Source organism: Sipha flava, unplaced genomic scaffold (assembly GCF_003268045.1).
Source record: "Sipha flava isolate LNK unplaced genomic scaffold, YSA_version1 113_pilon_pilon, whole genome shotgun sequence".
NCBI lineage: Eukaryota > Metazoa > Arthropoda > Insecta > Hemiptera > Aphididae > Sipha > Sipha flava.
In genome coordinates this window covers 454,999-463,577 of record NW_020271732.1, presented here as the reverse complement: position 1 = coordinate 463,577, position 8,579 = coordinate 454,999, and the positions used below count along the sequence as shown (strand labels likewise).

The window sequence follows — 8,579 nt, the reverse complement described above, 5'->3', positions numbered from 1 at the left end:
ATTTTCTTCATCAAGAGTTCCTATCCAATTTTGTACCGAGTTCAAGTAATCGGAATATTGAGTTTCAGTAAAAACGTGTACTCCACTTAACCAATCAAATGACGACCAAACATTAATTTTTTCAGGCTCGTAATACGTGTCTAACTCTGAATGAATAGTTTGAATAGTCGACACTAACAATTCTTTTTTTGGTAAATTATTCTTTAAGTAATCATCATAACTGGTCGTTTCCTTTATCATAAGATAATTTAGCAATAATTTTTCATTCACTGACTGTCTTACACATTGCAGATTGTACAACATTTTTCTTTTTTCGCTTTTATCGCATAAACATCGGACATTTAAAAAATTTAACCAATCACTGCATATTGTTAAATACAAATTGATTAAATTTGAGTTGTGGATTTCATTAATAATCAAATGATACAGAATTAAAGGAATATGTTTGCAAACCTTATCGAGCATATTATCCATCGATATTAAGTTTTTAATCGTTTCATCATCGATACTGATAGTTTGTTTTTCGAGTTTATCATAATTTTGAGAAAATACTTCTTTTCGAAAATAAATTTCAATTCCTTTGATAAAGTAAAGTAATAATTTACTTAATAGCAAGTTATATTTTTTCTCCGAACTAACTACTGATTTTGTTACATGTTCATCTATTTCTATATGAAACAACATTATTTTATTATTATCGATAATTTTTTTTAAATTGTTACTGAGTACTTGACTTTGAGGTTGTGAACTTTCAAAAGTTAACTTCAAATTATCTGGAAATAGTTTTTCGAATTCTGGTGAACTAAAATGATCTTTTAAAATAAATTTATTTCTCCAATCACTACTTTGTATAGTGTTTTTTTTATCAATTTTATTAATAATTTCGAATATGGTTTTTATAAATGTTTCGTCATTTCTTAGAGTATTAGGTTTGATTTCTAACGCAATTAACTTTTCTTTAAAAATTTGTTTGTATAACGATTGTATACGTTTATATTGAATATTTGTAGAAGACAATAATTCTATGTTATCGATGTTACCTTGAATATGATATTTTGTAAGGTATACTTTGCGAGAGTAACAAAGGTTCGTATGCAATTTGAATAGTTTACCGAAGTTTAAAAATGAATATGCATAAATGTAGATGAAATCGAAACATCGTGGAGTAAGAGAACATATTGCCTCTACATAGTATGATTGTAATAAGTCAATAATTTCATTTTCAAGATATCTATCTCTTAAGACTGCATTTTCTTCCGGAAGTATTTTAAGATAATAACCATATAAATGTAGTAAGACAATGAATATATTAAACTCTAATTGTAGAGCAACTATATGTTTACCATTTAATTCACCATCTTCTGTACCTAATATATTATTTTTTAATGATTTCTTTTCTTTAATATGATTGTAATAATAATTGTAATAATTGTTCACGGTATTAATCAGTGTATTTTCCAAACTATCTGCTGCGCTTGTGTCAATCGAATCGATATTACCATTCCTTTCAAGGGGATCAGATGAACCATGAGTACTTACCGATGATTCTGTTGAACGTACGAGTAATTGTATTCCTTGAAAAACTAAAAGCTTAAGTAAATACATTTTATGGTTTTATAGATTTTGTTAATAAGTTTGTGGAGAATGAACTGAGTCCTTACTTAAAGATATACTTTATGTAATTGTTAGATTTTATTCGATTTTAGGATATTTATTAAATTTTCCATCTACAAAACACTTGAGTGTACATATAAAATATGGGAAAACATAAGCACTTGTGAATTTTTTATACGCTACAGCAAATAACATTTTGTTTCATCACCAATTGTGTTCTGAGAATTTTTTTATATATTATTTACATTTTTACGAATGTAAAATAAAACCTTACAAACTCAAAATGTTGAACAAGTACAGAAAATTTAACTTTGAAGTAACTAGTACTACTAAAAACATTTATTTTTATATACAAGATGAATAAGTTTTAACGTTTAGAGGTTTTTTTTTTTTTTAATTTATTTACTACTCTGATATTCATAAATTAATCTAAGACTTTTTGGTAGTCTTTGATTGTGTATGATTTCTCTCTGACGGACCTAATTTTCGTGAGTTAGGTTACATAATTACTTTGATATTAGTCATTGCCTTAATAAATAACCTAACCTTTGGTCAATCATCGTAAGCATTTTTATTCTCAATTAACGGGGGTTAATTATCATTATAACTAGTTTGTTAACTTATCGCTAGTATTGTTAAAGTAAATATTCAACATTATTATTTTTAAAGTCTATTGTGAAAATCACAACTATAAACTATGTAACATAATTAATTCAACCATATTATATTTTATTATATGAAAATTATTATTTTTAAACATTATACTTAATTAAAAAAAAAAAAAAATTATCAACTATTAAGTGTTCTCTTTAATAATTAAGAAGAACTCAAATAAATCTAAAATCATTTTACTCTCCACGTTAACTTTAAATTTAACCACCTATTTGAGAAACGACGTAAGTATTGACGTAAGTCAATAGAAGGTAATTCGGATAATTTGGACTTGTCCTGAGTGATTCATTATCACCTAACCGGAATCGCTGAAGCTATGAATATTAAATTTGTCCGTTACGAGGTGCTTCACACAATACGTGAAGTTAACGAAGGTAGCGGGTTCGTACGAACACCGCGGTGGCGGTGAAGACAGTATCCGAGATCTCGCGTTCGACGATCGGGTCTCAATGATTCGTCCGGAGAGAAAGTAGGTACACGAAAATATAAATTAAATCGAATTAAGAAGAGAAAAAAATAATAATAATAAAATAAAAATAGTGAGACACGTACGCGCATCGTCATGGACCTTTCCAGCGTAAAAGGTAATAAAAACTATTGTTGCTATTGTAGAAAGTTTTTCGCGAACGTATCGGATTGTTAACAATAAATAATAATAATAAAAAAAAATAAATAAATAAATAAAATAATTAGTTATAATAATATGCAGTATTACGTTTGCTATAATGATGATGATGATAATGACATCAAGTCGGCATAAAGGGTGCTCGTGCTCTAGCTGTCCGCGGATAACTTTTTAAGCATAAAAACTTCAAGAATCGATTGCAAAACAGCTAAATTTTATGTTCCACGAAGTAATATTCATTGAAAAATGTGATCAATTACAGTGTTTATTTTATCATATCTGTTAACGCACGTGTATAGTGGCGTATTTACGGGGGGGGGGGGGGCCAGGGGTATGGGCCCACCCCAGAACCTCTTCAAAAAATAAAAAAATAAACTAAAATTCTTACTTATTTGCAGAATTGGCCATGTTAAACATTCACAGAGAAGTTGAAATTACTTTTGAGGAGTTGGACAAGAAATCGAGACGACTGGAATTTATTTTATAACAATACTTTATAATATATAGTGCTAAATACATATATGACTATACAATTATTACATTATATATTTAGTTCAAACTCCTCCAAAAACTGCATAAGGACGTAACTATTACAATATAATATATAGTTTATATTAATTATGTATAAACTGTGATCCCCCAGAAAAAATTGAAAATACGCCACTGCACGTGTATATAATATTCTAAACGTTTTTTGGAACCTATTACATATACAACATTAGTCCATACATTTGATTAATGATTATTATTTTTATTAACTTTTTAATTTATTATGTTACTATACTAAAAAGTTATGTTTGTATTTTATGTTCAAAGTACGGACAGTCGTGAAATCGGAAGATATAAATTTTTCGAAAATACGATTTATCCGGATTTATGGATTTGTTTTTTTGTGATTTATAATTATTTTTAATTTATAGTAAAATAAATTATTTTATATTATTGTAATTAAAATTTAATAACAAATTTATGATATGTTTTATACTTATCATGACTTCAATATTTTTATAATTTATTATTAGTTACCAAATCAAGTTATTAAATTGTTGAGTTTACTTTATACCACTGTGACTTACACTGATATAATAACTGAATACTCAACTAACTAATCTTTACCTCAAAACCTCAATTGCATTTTAGTAAATATAAAAATGAGTCATTGAGCAGCAAAATTGAATTGAATAATCTGGATAATCCGGAAATTACGGTTATGTCCACCACTGGTTCAAAGTATGATTGTATTTGAAATGTCTTGTAGTCTTGAAAAAATTCAAGATGAATCTTATTTTTAATATTATAGTATTAGTTCACTTTCTATTCTTACTCTAATATACTTACCTTATTATTTTCCAAATCATATATTTTTTTCAACTTCGAATTAAAATGTTTAAATTTTAAACTTTAAAACTCCCATAAAATGAGATACGATCATTTATATGGGTAAATATGATATTACTGTTACGTAATTACAGGGAGAAGATTCTCGGTTTCCTTAAAACCAAATATAAAAATCTATATTTACAGTCGAATTTAAATGTATTATAGTTAATAATATTATATTTACATTTATAAGATTGTATTACACTATATATTTAGAGTAAAAGTAATAAATTCATTTCAAGGTAAGTACAGAGAAAGAGAACATTAATTTATATTTTATATTATATGTTTATTGTTTGTGTACGTGTATTTAAGTATATTATGTTGTAACTTTTTGTAATAATAGTAAAAAGGGTGTTTAAATTGTATTGTGATTACAGTTTTTTTATAATAAATACTTATTTTACAAAAATTTAATTTTTTTCAAAAAAAATATTTGAAGATAATTATTACTAAAAAGGTTTTTTATTGCCACTCGTAATTTTTGTTGATTTTACACTGAAACACAAATAAAAAATTTTGTTCTAAGTAGCCCTATATACTGAATGTCAAGTTTGTGTAATGAATTAAAAGATTTTGATTTTTTTTAGATGATAAGGCGAATTTAAGATGTCATGTATTCAAAATATTATAACCAGAGTTCATAACTTCTAGCATTTGCATATTTTTTTTTGAAACGTCCTAGATGTACCTATGTGAGCTATAAATTTGTTTCAGATAACCAAGAAGCTACATACGGAATTTTATGTTGCATATTTTTGCATGTATAAGTGCTATTTTGCTTTTTTTTGCTCACTGTTGGATTTTTGCATGATTTTTATCATTGATTTTTTAAAAAAAATTTTTAGTAGCCTAAAACATTTTTTCTTAAAAAATAAGTAATTATAGTCATATTAATTGTTCATATTAATAGTAGTTAATTCGTGTTAATTAATTTTTCTTCTTATATAACTTATATAATTCAGAAGAAACTATATATACGAGTTTAGGCGACGCGCGACGTCCGAAACTTCGTTATCCCATCGATAAGGAAACCATTATAATTGTACATAATTGTAACTTGTACTGTAGTATTTTATAGTTTCTAGGTATTCGGTTATACCGATATCATTTTCTTGATATTCCGATATCATCATTCTCAGATTATTTACAGATTATTTTTCATTAACATTTTACAGTCGTTTCTGATTTTTTGTACTGTACGTATGCTAGTTCGTTTCGTGAATTCAGTATCTATTTTTTTTTTTTTTTTTTAAGAATAGAAGCTAAAATAATAAAATAATAATTTTTGTATACAAACGTTTTTTTTTTACATATTTTAGTATTTTTAGTGCATATTTAAGCGCTTATAACAACCTTTTTTATAGCTATAAGTTATGAGCCCTGATTATAACTTATAGAGATTATTATTTTGTACTATTCACATCATATTGTTTTAGATTATAATAATTATTTAATTGTACTCTTGGGCTTTGTGGACATTAACTCTTAATCATAGGTGGAAATCGGGAGGGAAGGGACTAAGCCCCCCCAGAAATGTACAGTACAGGTCTTAGCCCCCTAGCCCTAAAAATTGTTAAGTGACTAAAAATACAATAATTATTATAATTGTAAAATGCATTTTTAATAACTAAATTAAAAAAAAATATTCTGTGATAAAAATTAAATCAAACTCTAAGATTTTACAAATTTATTGTCATAACTTGGAACGTCGTAATTAATGTAACATTAATAATATATAATAATACCTGCATTAGTTGTTTAATTTAATTAATTAATAATTTCTGTTTAGAATACCAATTCCAAAAATGTTTAAGATAAGGCACCTAATTGTTTTTTGGTTAAATTATTGAGTATGTTTAATTGTCAAACTTTGTAAATTGCCTTGTTGAAATAAATAATTGCGTACAGGGGTAGCTATAGATGTAATAAACAAATAATGCTCACCCCCCCCCCCCCCACTAATTTCACCAAATTTCCGCTTATGCTCTTAATAAATAAATAAATACCTGAACATGAAAATCGTATTGCGTATTTTTTAATCGACTACAAATAGACAACAGTATGATAAACGTTTCTACGAGAATTATTTTGTCAATACGTGTGGTAATGTCACAGAATAGGTTAATGACATTATATAAATTTTATTATTGGACTACATGGTATGGAAAAATGACCGAGTAAAGAATTCAAATGTCAAACCGAAGTGTCTAGAACTTATTAGAAAAACTTTTAAATTAAACCGAAAATAGTTCAAATAATAATATATATCAATAAATAAATATTGATAACGATCACTTTATGGTACAATAATAATGTCTTGGTAAGTGTGGTTAACAATAATTACGGAGGCCGGTTGGCGATCACTATTACGATTTCTCAGTATATTAGAGATTATACCATTGGGTGTAATACCTACTCAAATAGCCAATAATGAATTAATTAATTTTGTCAAACGATATAAAATATAGAATTTTGGTTGTCATATGTCTAATATTTTTAATAGAACTATAAATTTGAAAAAAAAAAATTAATTCGTTAAATCTATGAATATGCATATAAAAGTTAATAAACTTAAAATATGCTAAACCTTCAAAAACTAACGAAATATACAACAAACATTTTTATATTTGAAATCTGTACTATGGATCGAATTTGCATCGAATCAGAATTTGAATATGTACATTCTAAACAAATATGCAAATGCCTAAAGTTCCGAGACTTGAATAACAGGAACAAAATTAATTGCATCAAAACATCAAATAATTATTCAATAAAAATGTTGTTTATTAAATATTATGAAAACATATTGTATTAAAAGAAATATTATAAAGAATACTAAACCTCAACAACAAAAACTAAATTGGTAAGTAAAAAAGGACAAAAAATTATTGCCGAAACCAGGGATCGAACCAGGGACCTTTAGATCTTCAGTCTAACGCTCTCCCAACTGAGCTATTTCGGCAGATGAATATCTAGACATTTTTTACTGTATAAAACTTAATGAAAAATTTAAATAGTTTTTTTTTTTTTTATGATATCGTGTATCTTTGTAAGACCCGTACTGGCCCACCATGCGACCAGCCAGATGTAAGACGCGCCCATAAAAATTACCGTTGCATTAAGATTTTGGAGAGATATCCATTGTTTCTCATTAACAAGTAATAACCCGATGGTCTTCAGTTACCTATACGTCAATGAAAAATATTTATATTTTTGTGAAGACAAGCGTTAAACCTAAATTATAATTTTTTAATCTGTAATCTATTGGGCCAAAGGTAACCTGAAGGATTAAATAACAAAAGGTGCCCTTAATTATTTTCGTAACCGCCCCATAAGAGCAGCCAGTATGGGCCTGATATTTGTATTAAATAATTTATAATAATTAATAATTATTATTATTGGAGATATAGGTGTGATAGTGGTTAATAGAGTACCTTAAACTTATTTCAAAACAGTATAACACTGAAATAAATAAATTGATAATTTGTATTTTTTCTAAATTTGTATTAAATAAAAGTATTATTGTGCCTTAATTCAATCTACTTATAATTAATAAAATTTCTCTAAGCTTTTTTTGGAAGACGAAATTTTATAGTTTGATCTTCAAAAACATAACCAATTTTGTAATTAATTTTGTTGATTTTGTATAAATAACTACCTATGTACTAATAATAGGGTAAAAATTTATTGAAAGGGACGGCAAAATACTTAGCACCGAGCCTGAAAATGTGTACCTACCTAATTATAGTTTATTAGTATGATCATATTGAAAAATACTATATGACGTTAAGATATAAACAGTTCTTCTTCACCATAATACAAATGTTACAATATTACAATAATGATACAAATAAAGGCGAAACATTTTTTTGTTTTTCCGTTTTGTAAATATTGTAGATATTATCTAATAAAAACGAGTATTAAAATAAATACAAATAATAAATTCAAAACAATTGATTGATGGAAAATTCAAGAGAATAATTTATTATTATTAACTATTACATTAAATAAACCCTTTTGTTTTGGAGGCAATGAAAAAATAATCACTACATTAGTAAATTGGTTCCAATAGGTTTAACACTATAATTAATATAATATCTACTCACTTTTATTATAGATTGAAAATATCTAGATTTCGTGAAAATTATTTGTTAAATCTTTCAAGATATAATAAGTATTATAACATTTAAATTTGATTATATTTATTAATAAAATTATTTCCATTCAAATTCTCATCGAATTTTAGCCAATATTGTATTTATACATTATTAATAACAATATGAAA

The 8,579-nt window shown here is 26.1% G+C and overlaps 1 non-coding gene across 1 annotated transcript; it reads right to left on the bottom strand.

Annotated features, from left to right (window-relative positions):
• Nucleotides 1–7,183: 7,183 nt before the first annotated feature.
• On the bottom strand, nt 7,184–7,256 carry Trnaf-gaa. Its single transcript has one exon. It is a non-coding gene; the product is annotated as a tRNA-Phe (tRNA).
• Between the last annotated feature and the right edge of the window lie 1,323 nt (nt 7,257–8,579).